Genomic DNA, 20,731 nt, shown 5'->3' on the forward strand with positions numbered 1-20,731 from the left:
GACGTTCACATGACCTTATCTAATATTTAAAAACAAAAACATAGTCTCATCATCTCCTGCTAATTATTTCAATATGTTATGCTTTTAAATCTTTTATTTTCAATTTATTCCTCTTTTTTTCTTTCTTGTAAACATGTGTTATACTACATAAAACATGCCTATACACGTATATGTAGATAAAATAACCCTAAATAAAAGATGTTAATTCTTTCTGTTTCCGTTTTCCGTTTCCGTTTCATTTTCCGTTTCCGCCGTTTAGCAACACCCCCTTTTTTCACCCTCCTTGGCAGCCGTCTGGGATCATAATGAATCAGCTACAAAGTAACAAAACTTTTACAACACTGCATGAAGAATATTCATGCAATGTTTTATTTCGCTCCATTTAGTGGCTCTCTAGAAGAAGTTCATAATATATAAAGTTAATGGACAACAGACAAGGGTCTGCATGTGATGAAAAAAGCTCACTTGACTTGGGTTAAAAAAAAATGTATTTTGACCCTAGGCTTGTGTTCTATTTTAGCCATGTTGCTGGCCATTTTAGTAGGAAGGCTAGGTCGTACGTCACATTTATTATGAACACATGTACAATTTCAACTAGAAACACCAATGATGCAGGATTCTGGTCAAGTCTGTTTATAAGGGTTTATATATATAGACTTAACAAATACAGACCAAATAAATCTGTATGCAACATACAGTTTCATTAGTTTCGGTACTTATACATCTTCAGATTTTCAATTTGGCTTTGAGTGTTCCTGATGATAAAACTAAATCCAGACAAGCGCGCTTTAAACGCATAGAATTATTAAAGTATTGTTTTCAATTATTTTATACTAGCTGAAGTATCCAGGTTGTCCAGAAAAACAAAACTTTATGCAAAAAGCTCATAATGTTGCCAACTGCACTCACTTCGGCATATGTCCTGCACTCTGCAAGAGGAGACACAAATTTCCTGAATTTGATTCATTACACAAATATTCAGCTGTACAATGTACAGGTATGTAGAACAAATCAAAGTATATATACTTACGTAATGTAATTAATCAGCCCTTAATAGAGTCAAATAATGATTTTGGTTATTACATAAGCCTCATCTCATCTTTTCTGATAAAAATGAACAAAAAACAAATATGTAACACATAAACAAACAATAACTGAATTACAGGCTCCTGACTGGGACAGACACATACAATTATGTAACAGAAATGGCCTATTATTTTCTCAATTGGAAAACTGAAATCATTTCTGTTTTCATATTTGTAGTTTTGTTTTAGACCAACTTTCAGCAGATGTAAGTCATTAGATAAGAGGCAGTCTACTTGAGTGTGCCTGTTGCATTATAGTACTATTATCCTCTATCTCTAGTGTGATAGGATAGATGGGTTCAACCTATTCAACAAATTCTGAATTATTTAGGGAGAGAATGATGGTACTTGCAAAAAATACTTTGTTATAAATTACAAGTATATGTAACAAAATCCACGGCATTATTAAACAGAACAGTCTTTTGCAATAAAAATAACACTTGAAATCTGTATAAAATGTTACATTTGAAAAAGAAATGAATTACATGTAGGTTAGGATTTCACTCAATGCATCCTCAGCATGAATCCACTCCTTCACTCAATGTTCTAGTACATGTTCATGCCCTTAAATTTGTATGGTTTGATTTTAACAAATCCTGTGCTAAAGTTTGTTTAATTAGTTCATTATTTTGTCTCCAGTTGGTTTTTTTTTCCTGATGAACAACAACAACAACAACAATTTTTATTTGTCAATCAAGACGCCCCGAGGAGCAGTACAATTACAGTTTAAATTAAAGTGTACAAATAATTGTGTTGATTTTTTTCATTGAGATGTGAACATATACATTGTATACATGTATATTTATATGTAATATTTTTTTACAAATTAATTCGGTGTTATTGTTTAGCAAATTTTAAGACAAAAAAAACACGTTTTCACTGTGAAATAAGATATTCCCTCAAAATGGCTCTCAACAAAATAAATGTTTAACCAAATAAACAAATAAAAGCTATGTCAATTCTGCTGCTCATTGGGTTCATTACATGTAGTTAAATATATTTTGTCATGTTGCAATATTTTTTTGGGAAAATATATAAGTTCTACATGTATATGAAATATATATACTAAAAGATGATTTAATACATAATAAGGTTGACATATATATATAATCACTTGCTTGATTATATCATAAGTATCTGAAACTAATCAGATGTCAGTATTTTATATGTGGTTAAACGTAACAGTTGTGAATGCATCTGCAGCTATTTGTCAAACCAATTGAACTCTATATTTATCATATTCTAATGTATTCCCACTGATGTTAGTTGTAGATGCAATAAATCCAATCATTTTGACATATGCACCTAGTTAACATTCAAAGGTTTGTACACATGAAACATGATAGCAATTATTAAAAGAAATTCTCTTGGCCTTGTCAGCTTAATTCTTTAACAGGAAGTTGCAACTTTTTATACTAATGTACCAGAAGATGCTAAAAATTAAACTATTTAAACTTTTGTGAACAAAGACCAAAATTGACCAGCAATTAAATTCCCTGTATAATTATCACAAGACCACCAACAGTCAGGGGTACAACTTGTACAAGTTATTTTATTTACTTGAAGAAGTAAAAAAATATGCATATATATAAGTAAATAAATAATGTTTGAATAATCTCCCCTTTATTTTCTCAAAAATTTACTTGTATTTATCATGTTTACAGTAAATTTTTCTTACAAGCCCACAAAAGTCATCAAGTTTTGAGATGTAAATTCATGCCTATAATGATTTTTCCCAGGTTTGCTCAACTTTTTTATTAGAGTCTCATTAATTCAACAAAGAAATTGATTGTGCAAAGATCTTAAGTATTTGTGCAAGAGGCCTTCAAAAATTGCTCCTTGGGGGCTTGTAAATGAGCAGTGTTCTGAAGACAACAGACAACTGGGATTTTCGTTGTCCATGGAATTACACTTAAATGATTAGTAATTATAAAGACATCTACAAAGGGCAGATAATTTAAAATTCTATTAGAGCAATAATCATAAATTCAATAAAAGAAGATCGGATGACTTTGTTACTTCTACAAGTAAAAAAAATCTGATTGTCTAAGGGACATAACTCAGCCAATATTTGTTTTACATAATACAAGTAAATAAAATTCACTTGTATAAGTATCCTACAAATTTACTTATATAAGTAAATAATATTACTTTTTCAAGTAATTAAAAATAACTTCTACAAGTAGTACCCCTGACTGACCAATGACCAATAAAATAAGACCTAATCACAAGTAGATTACAAAGAATCACCTACGTCAATAAATTATCTGCAAGAGATATTTAGAATAAGTACATACTGTATAATACAATCAATGCATCCAGTGTAAATGGAAGGCAGAAAATTCACTCTTCCACAAAATATCTAAATATCTAATTGATAAACAAAATATATGAAAAGGGTGGGGTACTTGATGTCTCAGTTGCATGCTCAAGCTCAACCCTACCAAAATAATTTAGGGGTACAACCCCCTCTCCCCTTTCCCCCCACCACCTTCAATCTTCAATCAATTAATTGATTGACTGCTTGTAGACTGAAAATAAAATAAATTCAAAATGATCTGTCAAATTACTTAAAAATAAATGTTCTTTTTTAGTAGACTATAGGTTTTTAAACCATATTTTATTTAAAAAAAAAACAAACATGACATATTTAATTCATCTCCCTAAAATCAGATATGTGCCTAATATCAAAATGATAACATTTGCTGATTCAGCATCATTCATTTAAACCACAAATATGTGAATCAGTTAATCTTTCAAATTTTCTGACCTAAATAGCATCCAGAATTTACATTTAAACATACCAGTTTTTATCTTAATTGACATAGGAAGTTAAAAATCTTGTTTTTTCATTTAGGTACTTGATGTATATTTAACCTTTCATAAAATTTCAATCAATGAAGGAAATACATATATATGCATGCATGCATCCATATTGATGCAATCAAAAGTGGCTCAACAAAAATGAGGAAAAAATTATTTAAAAATTTTCCTTCAGATACTTTCTTTTGATTGTAAGAAGCTTTTATCCAAGTTTGGTCAAAATCAAGGAATGAGAAAGGTTTATGAATCTAATAAATGCTTTAAAAACTTTAACTGCAGACTGTATGTAATGTTAACTGGAAGAAAAAATATCAGAGTCCATTTATAAGTAATATATACATGTATGTTTAAACAGGAAATATTTTTTTACAAATAAGTTTAAGAAAGTTATTAAAATTTGAAAAATTCTAACCAGAGTGATCAATGCATTATAAGTGGCAGAAAAATTTAGTCCATTTATGTGTAAAATATGAATAACAGGGACATGTAGTTGGAACCCCCCCCCCCTTTTTAAATGGCTGGATCCACCCCTGTACCTTTATCTTTTTTTACTTTGTGCAATGCTGAATAAAATAAATTGATTGGCGTTTCTCGTATTAGTTTGCCTGACCTATGATATAAAGTATATAATAAACTGTTATCACGGAAATATGCCTCACTTTTTTGTAATTAGGGTAATGCAAATGTTGAAATTAAAATATAAACACTTGTAAGTTTTGAAAATATTCAAAGTCAATGAAACATGACTGAAAGTACATGGCTAAACAATCTCCATCGTAATAATATGTGCTTATGCTAATACAAATGTATACCAAATACAATTGACTTATCATAATTATAGTTCCCTTTAAACAGACGTCCTAAACAAACTAATACATGTAAACTAAGCAAAATTTCAAAGTCAAATGACCAAATCTGAGGGGGCGTGGTCAAATAGTCGTCATGGTTATGAGATATGCCAATGCTTATCCATAAACCAACCTAATCAAAACTATAAACTAAGATAAATACTTAGCAAAAGTTTCAAAGTCCATAGACAGTGACCAGTGATGTTATTGGCTCAAATTACAGGAGAATAAAGGCTTTTTCCCCTGGAGTAGAATCCCAATTTTTAAAAAAATGGCTTAAAATTATTCCCAAAAAGACAACTTTTTTCCCAAACAGTGCAGTCTCAGTAGTAATTGTGCATGAATACAAACTGAAAAACTCATTTAAAAATTTTTCATGCCTAAAATGACTTGTATGCAGATTTGAGGGTCTATTTATGTATTATCACCATGATCACTATTAACTAGAGGCTCTCAAGAGCCCGTATCGCTCACCTGACTCTACTTGGGTTTTTGAAATCATATAAAAAAAAGATAAAATTTGGCTACAAAGTTACAAAACTTGGTCAGCATCTCATAAGAAACATTATTGCTATGTTTGATTTCTTTCCATTCAGTGGTTCTATGTTAAACTAAACCCCTGCTGGCGGCCATCTTGGATGATTGATCGGCTACAAAGTAACAACACTTGGTCATCATCTCATAAGAAACATTATTGCTATGTTTGATTTCATTCCATTCAGTGGTTCTCTAAAAGAAATTTATATGTATTTCCCATAGGGTCCTATGTTAAACTAAGTCCCCCCACTTGTGGCCATCTTGGATGTTTGATGGATGACAAAGTAACAACACTTGGTCAGCAACGCATTGGGAACATTCATGCTATGTTTTGTTTCATTCCATTCAATGGTTCACTAAAAGAAGTCATTTGTATGTACTTCCCATAGGGTCCTTTGTTAAACTAAGTCCCCTGCTGGCAGCCATCTTGGATGATAGATCGGCTACAAAGTAACAACACTTGGTCAGCAACTCATAAGGAATATTCATGCCATGTTTGGTTTCATTCGATTCAGTGGTTCTCTAAAAGAAGTCATTTGTATGCATTTCCCAAAGGGTCCTATGTTAAACTAAGTCACCCGCTAACGGCAATCTTGGATGATGGATCAGCTACAAAGTAACAACACTTGGTCAGCGCCTCATAAGGAATATTCATGCCATGTTTGGTTTCATTCCATTCATTGGTTCTCTTATAGAAGTCATTTGTATGCATTTCCTGTTAGGGTCCTATGTTAAACTAAGTCCCCCACTGCAGCCATCTTGGATAATGGATCAGCTACAAAGTAACAAGACTTGGTCAGCACCTCATAAGGAATATTCATCCCATGTTTAGTTTCATTCCATTCATTGGTTCTAAAATAGAAGTCATTTGTATGCATTTCCCACAGGGTCCTATGTTAAACCAAGTCCCCCACTGGCGGCCATCTTGAATGATGGATTGGCTACAAAGTAACAATACTTGGTCAGCACTTCATAAGGAACATTCATGCCATGTTTGGTTTCATTCCATTTAGTGGTTCTCTAAAAGAAGTCATTTGTATGCATTTCCCATAGGGTCCTATGTTAAACTAAGTCCACCTCTGGCGGCCATCTTGGATGATGGATCAGCTACAAAGTAACAACACTTAAGCTTGGTCAGCACCTCATAAGGAACATTCATGCCATGCTTGGTTTCATTTCATTCAACAGTTCTCTAAAAGAAGTCATTTGTATGCATTTCTCATAGGGTCCTATGTTAACTGCAGCCATCTTGGATAATGGATCAGCTACAAAGTAACAAGACTTGCTCAGCACCTCATAAGGAATATTCATCCCATGTTTAGTTTCATTCCATTCATTGGTTCTAAAATAGAAGTCATTTGTATACATTTCCCACAGGGTCCTACAAATGGATGTTAAACTAAGTCCCCCACTGGCGGCCATCTTGAATGATGGATTGGCTACAAAGTAACAACACTTGGTCAGCACCTCATAAGGAATATTCATGCCATGTTTGGTTTCATTCCATTCATTGGTTCTCTTATAGAAGTCATTTGTATGCATTTCCCATTAGGGTCCTATGTTAAACTAAGTCCCCCACTGCAGCCATCTTGGATAATGGATCAGCTACAAAGTAACAAGACTAGGTCAGCACCTCATAAGGAATATTCATCCCATGTTTAGTTTCATTCCATTCATTGGTTCTAAAATAGAAGTCATTTGTATACATTTCCCACAGGGTCCTACAATTGGATGTTAAACTAAGTCCCCCACTGGCGGCCATCTTGAATGATGGATTGGCTACAAAGTAACAATACTTGGTCAGCACCTCATAAGGAACATTCATGCCATGATTGGTTTCATTTCATTCAACAGTTCTCTAAAAGAAGTCATTTGTATGCATATCTCATAGGGTCCTATGTTAAACTAAGTCCCCTGCTGGCAGCCATCTTGGATGATAGATCGGCTACAAAGTAACAACACTTGGTCAGCAACTCATAAGGAATATTCATGCCATGTTTGGTTTCATTCGATTCAGTGGTTCTCTAAAAGAAGTCATTTGTATGCATTTCCCAAAGGGTCCTATGTTAAACTAAGTCACCCGCTAACGGCAATCTTGGATGATGGATCAGCTACAAAGTAACAACACTCGGTCAGCGCCTCATAAGGAATATTCATGCCATGTTTGGTTTCATTCCATTCATTGGTTCTCTTATAGAAGTCATTTGTATGCATTTCCTGTTAGGGTCCTATGTTAAACTAAGTCCCCTGCTGGCGGCCATCTTGGATGATGGATCGGCTACAAAGTAACAACACTTGGTCAGCGCCTCATAAAGAACATTCATGCCATGTTTGGTTTCATTCCATTCAGTGGTTCTCTAGAAGAAGTTCAAAATGTAAAATGTTAACGACGATGACGACGGACGACGGATGACGGACGCCAAGTGATGAGAAAAGCTCACTTTGCCCTTCGGGCCAGGTGAGCTAATAAAAAGGGGTCTTATTTCAAATGAGGGTTTTTCTCTTGAAAGGGGGTCTGCAAATTGAAGTCCCAGTCGAATTCATGGTTATTATAAACTTCCCAATTTGACAAAATGGCATATTTTCCAAATAAAAAAGGTTAGAGGTAGTTGATTGTGGCCAAGTTTGCTTTAATTGGCACAGTAGTTTCAGAGAAGATTTTTCTAAAAGATTACTAAGATTTACGAAAAATGGTTAAAAATTGATTATAAAGTGCAATTACTCCTAAAGGGGTCAACTGACCATTTTGGTCATGTTGACTTATTTGTAAATCTTACTTTGCTGAACATTATTGCTGTTTACAGTTTATCTCTATCTATAATAATATTCAAGATAATAACCCAAAACAGCAAATTTTCCTTAAAATTACCAATTCAGAGGCAGCAACCTAACAATGGGTTGTCCAATTCATCTGAAAATTTCTTGACAGATAGATGTTGACCTGATAAACAATTTTACCCCATGTCAGATTTGCTCTAAATGCTTTGGTTTTTGAGTTATTAGCCAAAAACTGCATTTTACCCCTATGTTCTATTTTTAGCCATGGCAGCCATCTTGGTTGGTTCGCCGGGTCACCGGACACATTTTTTAAACAAGATACCCCAATGATGATTGTGGCCAAGTTTGGTTAAAATTGGCCCAGTAGTTTTAGAGGAGAAGATTTTTGTAAAAGTTAACGATGACGGACGCCAAGTGATGAGAAAAGCTCACTTTGGGCCAGGTGAGCAAAAAATATGTGTGTTCTAATTTCCTTACCTACCTAATATTTTAAGTTTGTTTGTTAACTTTTACAAAAGTCTTCTCTGAAACTACTGAACGATACTTGGTCACAATCATCAATAGGAGGATCAGGCATCAAACAGTCATTTCAGCAACCGTTAGCGTTAAATTTGTTAAAAATTTAACATGATTTGTCAAAATATACTTATCATGATTCGTCATAAGTCTCAAATGATTATCGTTATTGTCATTTTTGGAAAAAAAATAACGTGCTTCGCCTAAATCAGTTCTTTCTTCTAAAAGAAAATGTACATTTTATCATCATATTCCAAAAAAATTACCGTTTTCATCGTTTGGCAAGAATTTTTACCATTATTTGTCATGAAGGTACCCCCATTACAACGTTAACCCTACAATAGGTATCTAGTTAAAAAAATGTGTCTGATGACCCTGTCTGCCAACCAACATGGCTGACATAGCTCAAAATAGAACAAAGGGGTAGAATGCAGCTTTTGGCTTATATGTCTGAAACTAAAGCATTAAGAGCAAATCTGACAAGTGGCAAAACATATGGCCTGCAACAAAGTTGTTGGGCCATACAGTTTTACCCTTGTCCCCCAGCTGATTTTTGGTAATATAAGTGAGTTAACCATGATGAGTTACAAATTATGTTTAAGCTTTGTTCTGCTCTCCTAATTTTTGCAGAAATTAATGGCAGATATACAGACTTTTCTTTCCCCACCAAGTAGAGGGGGCATTAAGTACTATTGTCAGTGTGTCTGTACCTTTGTTTATCCTTATAGATTGGTTCCTCTAATATTAGATTGCCTGACCAAATGTTATGAAACTTGTACACAATGCTCTCAATACCTCAAAACACAGACCAACTTTGAATTTTGGTGGTGTCACATACAAATTTGGGTTGCTTAACTATGCAAATAGACAAGAAGTATTAATTAAATGAAACCACCCCCTCAGTCAGGGTCTATTGATGTTTATCAGGTCAAGATCTATCTGCCTGGAATTTTCAGATGAATCCGATAACCAGTTGTTAGGTTGCTGCCCCTGAATTGGTAATTTTAAGGAAATTTTACTGTTTTTTTTTATTATCTTGAATATTATTATAGATAGAGTAGGATATACTGTAAACAGCAATAATGTACAGCAAAGTAAGACCTAAAAATAAGTCAACACAACCAAAATGGTCAATTGACCCCCTAAGGAGTTATTGCCCTTTATAGTAAATTTTAAACAATTTTCATAAAATTTGTAAATTTTCACTACATTTTCCACTGAAACTACTGGGCCAAGTTCATTATAAATAGAGATAATTGTAAGCAGCAAGAATGTTTTGTAAAGTAAGATCTACAAACACATCACTATCACCAAAACACAATTTTGTCATGAATCAATCTGTGTCCTTTGTTTAATATTCACATAGACCAAGGTGAGCTACAACAACAACAACAACAACAACAATACTTTATTTAAAGAGGGTTACACAGTTAGCTATATAACTAATCTTCCCTGAGGCCCTCATCATGAGAAATCAAACAAAATGCAAACATATATATTGCATACATTAGTATAAAAAGTCAAGTATGATAATAATGTTCCATACAACTTGATAAATGTGATGAAAAAAATAAACATGATGACATGATCAGTTTTTTATATTATTGAGACAGCTAGGTTGATTTCAATAAATAATCTGTTATTTTGTATTTGAAAGAATTAACATTTGTAATATTTGTTAACGGTATTGGTAAATTATTCCATAAGAATGGTCCAGAATACATAAAGATTTTTTGAACAATTCTGTTTTTGGTTTAGGGAGTATGAGGTTTCTTTTAACAGCATTTCTCAAGGGGTATGGATTTCTGTCTGAAACATAATGAAACTTGTTAGTAAGATATGATGGGGCATCACATTTACTGCACTTAAATGTCATCACTAACTTATGATATTTTATTCTCTGTTTAACTGTCATCCAGTTTAAGTGTTTGAATAAGGGTGCAGAAGGAGCGAATGGGTCTCTTTCTAGTATTAATCTAGCAGCCCTCTTTTGTAATTTTAATATCCTTTTTAAACCCTCACTGCTACAACTACTCCACACTATACAACAATAATCAATTAGTGGCAAGATATAACCATTATAGAATAATTTTCTGCAGTCTAGATTTAGAATTTTTTTAATCTTTAATAGTAGATATAGTCTAGATGATATTTTTGAGCAGATCACATCAATTTGGTTTTTCCATGTGAGGGAAGGGTCAATTTTAATGCCTAAAAGACTTTCGCATGTGGAAGATTGTATCACTTGATTGTTAATAGTTAAACAACTCTCATTGTAATATGGCATTGCTCTTTTTTTCGTTCTAATAATCATATATTTTGTTTTATTCTTATTGATGAACATATTGTTATCATTGCACCATTCCTCTACACCATGTAAATCTTCTTGTACCTTTGACTGTAGAGTTTGATAACAATTACCAGAAAGATGTAAAGTTGAATCATCGGCATATAAATCAGTGCAACAATTTTTCATATAAATAGGAAGATCGTTTATGTACAATATAAACAGAAGGGGGCCTAATATGGAGCCTTGGGGGACACCATACTTGATATAAAGTTTTTCAGAATGAGCATTACCAATTTGTACTTGTTGAGATCTTTCATTCAAATATGATTTAAAAAAAGAAACAGCAGTATTATCAAATCCATAAATTTCAAGTTTTTTACAGAGAATATCATGATCTACTACATCAAAAGCTTTCTTAATTAAAATCCAATAGAACTGCTAAGTTGATATCACCATCATTCATATCCTGTATCCATTTATCTATGATATTGACAAGGGCAGTTTGGCAAGAGTGTTCTTGTCGAAACCCAGACTGTGCTGGGTGTAAAAGATCTAATCTTTTTAGGTAGTCATACAAATGTTTTGAAACATGCTTTTCTAAAAGTTTTGATAAAACGGGAAGTACAGAAATTGGTCAATAATTTGTTGCCATGAATTTTTCTCTTTAGAGCATCTAGTTTGTATTTGCCCTTGGTATGCAAAAAAAACACCAAATTACAAAACTTTAATTTACCCACTGAACAACTACAATGTATGAAAATGAGGTAAAGATTAGACGACTCCTGCCAGTTGGATGTGCACACCCTGCATTATTTCCATACACTAAATTTAGTTGATCTGCTACCTATAGTATCTGCAATATTGACTTTTTTTTACCTCGAAAAACTTTACATTATTCACTCTTCCATGAGATGAGGTTGACATCTAGTTATAACTGTTTGACAGCCATGAGGACCTTACAAAATATTCAAATACTAAATTTAATTATAGTAATGCTCATAACAAGCATGTGCTGTTCATTTTCAATTTCGCCACTTTTACAGATTTCACAAATTCTTTGATCTCTTGGTACTTTTAAATATCTTCCTCTTTCAATGGCAAGGTTATGAGCACTAACTCTTAATTTACATAATGATGATCGATCTGATCTATTTTTTAAAGCATCAACATAACCTGCCCGTTCACTCATTTTGTAAACACTTTGGAAAAATGTTAATTTTGGAGATGCTGAAATATTTGCATGTTGTTCCTGAAAACCCTGGTCAATTAGTCTTTGTTTTATAAAACCAAACAGGGGTTTAATAGTAAGGTTATCATTTGACAAATAAGATAAACCTAAGTTTTGAATAAAAATATTTAACCTTTTAACCCATGGGTTGCTTTTTTTTGTAGCATTATATATTTGGTGAACTAAACTTCCTTCTGAAGTGATTAAATGGTCCCAGAATTTAATGCAAGATAACATTATCTTATTTTTAAATAATGGTAGTCTTGCAAGTTCGGAACGACATGCATCATTCCAGGCCTTACAGTGTACTCCCAAGATTTCTTAAATAAATTTTATATGCAACTTTTCATAGGCATCACTGTCTTTAAATGTCGAAATAATCCCCCAGATTTCGCTACAATAAAGGAGAATAGGGGCTACTAAGGAATCAAAAAGTTTTTCCAGAAGTTTACAAGGGTTATCTAATCCTATTGTTTTCTTTATTTTAAAATATGCTTTCCTAGCTTTTTTCATAAGCGAAGTGATGGCGACATTAAAACTGCCATTATATCTAATATTAATACCCATTTTGTAACAATAAGTACTACATTTGTACTAACTGTCTCTAAGGATTTGCCATTATAATAAAATTCGTTTAGAAAAGACTTTCCGTTTGAATTAAAAACCATTACTTTTGATTTCTCTGTATTGACTTGTAATTTCCAAGAAGAACAATAATTACTTGTTATAATGTATTGAGACAATTTTGCAAACGCTCTTTGCTATCCGATAATAATACAATATCATCAGAGGTTACTCCAGTATTAGAGAGACTTTTGTATCAAAAATGTTCAAAATTACAGGAAAAAGTATATCCACATTGTGCGATAAAAATAAAATAAATCTTATACTTAATAATACACCTTATACGGCACTAAAATTATCTTCCTCTTTCGTAACAAATTGTTTAAATGCAAGAAGTAATCTATTGTAATAGATTTTCATTATACCTAATTTAATCGTTTATTCACATATATATATATATATATATGTGAATAAACAAAATATAACAAAGAAATGTGTGTTGTTTTAAGTAATAATCAATTATTGAAATATGGCATGACATGTGAAAAAACACACCCTTGTTTTAGTTATAAAGTCCTGTAACTCAAAAAGTTTAAATCTTATTTTCACCAAAAAGTATACTGATCGTTTGACTTTCATAAGAAACAACTATGTATATACATGATATATGTTTTATGAAAGTTGGATATGTGGTTTTCAAGTTACGGTGTGACATGTGGACGCCATACAGACAGATCCATAGACGCATGATGGACATTTGAATACTAAATTATACTTCCCGTAAAAAAATTTACAAGCCTATAAAAAGATGAAGTCATGATAATAAGACTTTTATAATCACAAATATAAAGAAGATGTGGTATAATTGCCAATGATACAAATCTCCAATAGAGACCAAATAAAAACAGTAATTAACAACTATAAGTCACCATACGACCTTCAACATTGAGCAAAGCCCATACTGCATATAGTTAGCTACATGTATATAGGCCAACTTAATTTAATTAGTAGATTTTCATCCAAATTTTTTTTTTAAATGGGGTGGGGGGGGGGACTGCCTCACACATAATTCTTAATATATATATATATCTCTTATTCATTGGCAACCATTGTTCTACATGATGTTATTGTCGCTTTAGAAACCTATTTTCATTAAACGACAAAACCATGTGAAAATGTGTAGAAATGCTCTCTTCAGCTGCACCACTACACCAAATTAATTTTGCTTTCTTGTATGAAGCAAATATGCATTGGTATGCAGCACAAGAATTATGAGTACAGAATAAAATGAAACCACAAACAAGTGTTGAAAATAAAAGGGTTTGTGCTTTAAAAAAGATTCTTATGCATGATGCAAACATAGGCTAGCAACAATGTAAAACATGAACTTAACAAAAAGAAGTGTTTAATAACCCTAATTGAAGGTATTGGGACAGAGGGTGTTTGCTGTTTGTCAACAGAAATCAATAGCTGTGGGTAAAAAAATCTACATGTAGGTGTATATAAAAGTTAAACAGAAGATGTGGTTTGATTGCCAATGAGACAACTGTCCACAAGAGACCAAAATGACACAGACATTAATAACTATAGGTCACCTTACAGCCTTCAACAATGAGCAAAGCCCATACCGCATAGTCTGTTTGCCGACTTTTTGAACTCAATATACAGTAAAAAAATCTAATAAGTTCGTGCTTGAGTCAATTTTTTTAAGTCAGTCCTTTTTGTACCAATGAATGAGTTCCACGATTCTTGCGCTTTGGATATCATTCTGAAATTCAGTCCAAAATTCCTGACACAAATTAAGTCATTGACATTGTACAGTATCAATAAAAAAATCCCTGTTTTTCTAATCCTAAAAATTTGTGTCATACAGCAATTTGCATTCTTGGAAACAGCATATTAATCGTAAGCCGAATATGTTATGCCCTTCCCATAATCAATCTCTATTTTCGGTAGATGATGTTGTCATCATAGATCTGTAGAATCATTTTAAATTACTCGAAGAAATACAATAATCTAGTTGAAACAGGAAGTTTTGAATGAAACGAAATTATTGATGGTTACTGGTAATGGAAATGAACAAAATCCGGAAATCATATATTTTCAAATATAAAAACTAGAGGCTCTAAAGAGCCTGTGTCGCTCACCTTGGTCTATGTGAATATTAAACAAAGGACGCAGATGGATTTATGACAAAATTGTGTTTTTGTGATGTTGATGTGTTTGTTTGTACATCTTACTTTTGCTGAACATTCTTACTGCTTACAATTATCTCTATTTATAATGAACTTGGCCCAGTAGTTTCAGAGGAGAAGATTTTTGTAAAAGATAACTAAGATTTACGAAAAATGGTTAAAAATTGACTATAAAGGGCAATAACTCCTAAAGGGGTTAACTGACCATTTCAATCATGTTGACTTATTTGTAAATCTTACTTTGCTCAACATTATTGCTGTTTACAGTTTATCTCTATCTATAATAATATTCAAGATAATAACAAAAAACAGCAAAATTTCCTTAAAGTTACCAATTCAGGGGCAGCAACCCAACAAAAGGTTGTCCTATTCATCTGAAAATTTCAGGGCAGATAGATCTTGACCTGACAATCAATTTTATTCCAATCAGATTAGCTCTAAATGCTTTGGTTTTTGAGTCATAAGCCAAAAACTGCATTTTACCCCTATGTTCTATTTTTAGCTGTGGCGGCCATCTTGGTTGGTTGGCCGGGTCACGCCACACATTTTTTAAACTAGATACCCTAATGATGATTGTGGACAAGTTTGGTTAAATTTGTCTCAGTAGTTTCAGAGGTGAAGATTTTTGTACAAGATAACAAAACTTCACGAAAAATTGACAAAAAATTACTATAAAGGGCAATAACTCCTTAAGGGGGTCAACTGACCATTTTGGTCATGTTGACTTTTTTGTAGATCTTACTTTGCTGAACATTATTGCTATTTACAGTTTATCTCTATCTATAATTATATTCAAGATAATAACCAAAAACGGTGAAATTTCCTTAAAATGACCAATTTTGGGGCAGCAACCCAACAACGGGTTGTCTGATTTATCTGAAAATTTCAGGGCAGATAGATCTTGACCTGATAAACAATTTTACCCCTGTCAGATTTGCTCTAAATGCTTTGGTTTTTGAGTTATAAGCCAAAAACTGCATTTTACCCCTATGTTCTTTTTTTAGCCATGGCGGCCATCTTGGTTGGTTGGCGGGGTCACGCCACACATTTTTTAAACTAGATACCCCAATGATGATTGTGGCCAAGTTTGGTTTAATTTGGCCCAGCAGTTTCAGAGGAGATTTTTGTAAAAGTTAACGACGACGGACGACGGACGACGCCGGACGCAAAGTGATGGGAAAAGCTCACTTGGCCCTTTAGGCCAGGTGAGCTAAAAATTGGGGCGGGATGATTTCAGAGGGGCAGACGGGGATGAAAATCTATCAATTAATTTTAATCGGCCATACATGTCGCCGTATAAGAAGGCCCCAAAATCACAAAGGAGACAGCAGTTCCCTTGAAATACCTGGTCTACACTCGAAAAAAAGTGAATCCAGGTCAGTTTGCAAAAAACATGTTCGTTAGACTATTCATGTTTGTAAATTATAGCACCCTTTCACTTCCCAACCCTATATATATTACAGGCTACACATTTGCACCCAGAGATGGATTTGTGAGAAAATAATTTGGTTGCTTATATAGGGATTCACTGAAGCGTGAAGCAACCGTCCCCCTCTTAGGCAGCCAGTGGGCCCCCACTTATGAAAATTTCTGGATCAGCCACTGGCACCCAAAGTCTGTTTGCACCCTAAATGTTTACACCCTTTTTTGTTTGGTTTGAATTATTTTGTAATCAAGTTTGTTAAGTGTTATATTGCTATAAACATTTTAATTTTGTTCCCACTGTTTCCGCGAACAAACCTGTAGACTGTAGTGATACGGAGTGAACTGGATAAACACCTATATCCGCCAGACACAATGTCTACCTTGAAACTACTTATTGCTAGTAATCATTCACTAACGAGTCCCTTTTGAGCAATGAATCAGACTAGTGACAGCCATTGACAGTCAAACCTCGTCAGGTCCCGTAAAGAAGACAGCCCAGTGGCTGTGCTTGGACTTGGAGAAAGGGGTCCTAATAAAATGCTCCCGGAAAAAAGAAAAGGCGCCCGGGGAAAATATATTTTATTGGCTTGAGACAACTTTGTGTTGATGAAATAAGTTATGCACATTATTTTTTTTTAATTTTAGACAAGTAATTTTCAAATTCAGATAATAGATATTTGTAATAATGATTTTACACTAGTAATTTTGGGGCCCTTTATAGCTTGTTGTTCGGTGTGAGCTAAGTCTCCGTGTTGAAGGCCGTACTTTAACCTATAATGGTTTACTTTTTAAATTGTTATTTGTATGGAGAGTTGTCTCATTGGCACTCACACCACATCTTCCTATATCTATGAATGTTTCAATTTTAACAATAATATAATTTATGAATAGACTGATTATAATGGATCACAGTTTATGCGGAAGATTAATAAAATGTAAGACATCAAAGGCATGTATCAAAAATGATATCAAAATGAAAAATGTAAAAAAAAACTACTTAAAAGAGGGACGAAAGATACCAAAGGGACAGTCAAACTCATAAATCTAAAACAAACTGACAACGCCATGGCTAAAAATGAAAAAGACAAACAGAAAAACAATGGTACACACGACACAACATAGAAAACTAAAGAATAAACAACACAAACCCCACCGAAAAACTAGGGGTGATCTCAGGTGCTCCGAAAGGGTAAGCAGATCCTGCTCCACATGTGGCACCCGTCGTGTTGCTTATGTGATTACAAATCCGGTAAATAGTCTAATTCAGTAGGTCATATTCATGAAAGGGAAGGGGATTGTAGTTACGACGTAAGGAACATATGCGATATCATTTGTGAAACGGTTATTCCATAACGGTCAACCAACTCGTGATGGCGTCCGTCAGTAAAATTTACGAAGGCATGATTTCAACTTCACCATTTGGAACTCTTAAATTTCACAGACAAAAATTAATTTAATCAAAATTAAAAGAGTTACACATAATACATCAGCAAATAAAGTTAGTTAAAACAAGGGGGTAAAAGGCAGGGTTTTGGTTTAAATTTAAAAATAAGCATTAAAACCCTGATAAGCATAGCCATGGAAACAGTTTTAGATTCATAAAAAAGATATAATAAATGTATATCAGTATCTGCATAAAAAAGTGTTCACCATGACGATGGCATGCAGTTGCAAAAATATTAGACTTCAGGCATCATATCCACATGCATTTATATTATAAGGACAAAACAAGCAATGATTATTTATTCTTTTTAAGGAAAAATATTATTATTTTATTCTCCCGGGCGCTAATTTTCCTTCCCAGGGCGCTTTTTCCTTTCCACGGGCGCTTTTTCTATTCCCGGGCGCTCTCGGGCGCTTCCGGGCGCTTTTAAGTAGGACCGGGAGAAAGTCCCGGATTGTCCCGCCATGATCTGATATAAGATATATCAACAGACGGGAGACTAATTTGGACTTATAATATTCATTTGGGTTTTATTTAACAATTATTATGAACGCTTCATTAAAAAATTAAAGTAAACTTTACCGATAACTGCAAAAATGGTAATTCAGGGAATATATCCACCACCAGAACTTCAGAAAATACTTTAAAAGGGAAATAACTCTCCTGTCGACTAATAAGACGACCAACTTCCGAAGCAAGGTTGACGGATCTCCGATCTTTCCTGAAGTCAGGCCGGTGTTCCTGAGACGGTTGACCCACGGTTCGGTGCTTCCAAAACAATGTTTCTATTTAATTTGTAATTTAGATGCGTCCTTATCATAGGCGGATCCAGTGGGGGGGGGGGGCCGGGCCCCCCTTTCCTGGGAAAAATTTGGTTGATTATATAGGGAATCATTGAAGCATGACTGGAGTGCCCCCCCTTTTAGGTCAGTCAGCCCCCCCCCCCCCTTTTAGGAAAAAGTTCTGGATCTGCCACTGCTTATAGTATTTACACTGTTGTTCCACCTGTTCAATTCTTAGTCCTTAGTGAACCATAGAAAAATGGATTTGAACCGACCACCTGACCAAAGACTACCAAACGATCCATGAATCTCTAATGAGGAGTACCCAATTGCACGGACGGATCAAATGGGGTGGGGGTGGGGTATATAATATGATATAGGGCCGGAATCACTTGAGCATGATTTGAGCTGGACCCCTCCTATAGCTGTCAGTGAAAATTAATGTCTTGCCATGATGAATCACAACAAATGGAAGTTTTTAACGACCTTGACTGGCTGTACAGCCCTCACACGGTCGGCTAACTAATAAATCACCGCTGAATTGCTTTTTTTTTTTTATATCGAGTCAAATTAAATTAGACCGTTGGTTTTCCCGGTTGAATGGTTTCACACTAGTAATTGTGGGGCCATTTATAGCTTGTTGTTAGGTCACGGTGAGCCAAGGCTCCGTGTTGAAGGCCGTACCTTTGACCTATTATGGTTTACTTTTATAAATTGTTAATTCGGATGGAGAGTTGTCTCATTGGTACTCATACCACATTGATAACTAAGTCTTTAAATATTTATATATAGACGGCAGTTTGACAAAAGTTATACCATGCTTACTGTTAGAATAAATGAATGCTTGAAACATATTTGAATCAGTAATTAAGAGCTCATTTTGAAAGCCTTTAAGGCGACTTATTTGTAGACGTCGCGTGGTACGTTTACTGGTACATAGATTTGAATTCTCCAGAAGAAAACAAATCGTTTATAGTGGAGAAATAAAATACATTGTGTCCTGCAAAACGTAAACCCCTGAAAATACTGAACTCAATTTTGACAATGATCATTCATCACTGGTTACACTGTTTATTCAGTTTGGTTTTCTGTTTCAAAAGAAGATGAAATTATAATAAATGAAATACCTGTAAATTAAACTGTAAAGATTGAAAATAGATTTAACTCACCCTTGCATGTTTGTTTGGTTTTTTTTAGTTATCCAAACGTAGCAGCGATGATATCAATGGCGTTCGTAGAAGTGAAAATCCCTGGGAAAACCAGATACCTGTCAGCTATGATATCATATATTATATATGAGTTCTAAAAGTTCAGCGCAAGTGCCAAAATTAATTGTTTTTTTTTATTCAAGAAAACCTAGAGATATTGAAAATTATTGCAATTTATACTAATAAATGTTTTAAACTGTGAAAGCTAATGCCTATAAATAAAGTACAGATATGTTGTTATTTAACCTGGGATAGAACATTCTGTTTAAAATGTTAATTTTAGATCGGAAAACAGAAAGATAATATTCTTATCAAAAGAATTTAATATATGAAATATGTAATATGCACATTGATCTAAACAGGCGAACCAGTCTAGTATGGGGTTAGTAAGTTTCATATGGGGTTCATGACGCGTTAATGGCGACGTCATCTATTAATGTTGTTGTGTTTCATTGTTTATTTTTCAACAAAACGCCGCAGAAAAAAGTCCAGCGTCCGATAAATTCGTTATACGGTTAACTACTGACCCCCTACGGATCCATAGAGGGTGAATAAAATTCACAGGGGACCTCATAGCAGGGGACTCGGCCTCTGGCCTCATCCCCTATGGATTTTACTAACCCTCTATGGATCCGTATGGGGTCAGTAGCGAACCATATAACTTCAGGCGCGGATCCAGAGGGGGGGGGGGGTCCGGGGGTTGGAACCCCCCTTTTTTTTACGATCAATGTATTTGAATGGGAACATGTGACTGGAACCCCTCCCCCCTTTTGTCCTGGGTTAGGACCCCCCTCCCTTTTAAAATGGCTGGATCCGTCCCTGAACTTATAGTAAAGGAAACATAAAAATTAAATCCAAATAAATTCTTGCATCCTACAAAAAATGTTTATAAACAATAATCATTATATTTCTACGTTAATTATTTCATACCATTTTAGTATTTAGCCGGGTTTTATGAGTAATTATTATTTATTTTTTTGTATTATAATATTTATATCCATAAAACGG

The 20,731-nt window shown here is 33.9% G+C and overlaps 2 long non-coding RNA genes across 2 annotated transcripts in view; one reads left to right on the plus strand and one right to left on the minus strand.

Annotated features, from left to right (window-relative positions):
• The window catches only part of LOC143072806 (uncharacterized), a 28,027-nt gene extending 9,638 nt beyond the window's left edge, over window positions 1-18,389 (minus strand). Inside the window, exon 1 of the long non-coding RNA XR_012977320.1 lies at window positions 18,316-18,389. This is a non-coding gene — a long non-coding RNA (uncharacterized LOC143072806). The remainder of the gene's footprint in view (window positions 1-18,315) is intronic.
• On the plus strand, window positions 251-20,384 carry LOC143072805 (uncharacterized). The gene is made up of 3 exons (XR_012977319.1): window positions 251-321; window positions 838-997; window positions 19,713-20,384. It is a non-coding gene; the product is annotated as an uncharacterized LOC143072805 (long non-coding RNA).
• The last annotated feature ends 347 nt before the right edge of the window (window positions 20,385-20,731 follow it).

This window comes from Mytilus galloprovincialis, chromosome 4 (genome assembly GCF_965363235.1).
Source record: "Mytilus galloprovincialis chromosome 4, xbMytGall1.hap1.1, whole genome shotgun sequence".
Classification (NCBI taxonomy): Eukaryota; Metazoa; Mollusca; class Bivalvia; order Mytilida; family Mytilidae; genus Mytilus; species Mytilus galloprovincialis.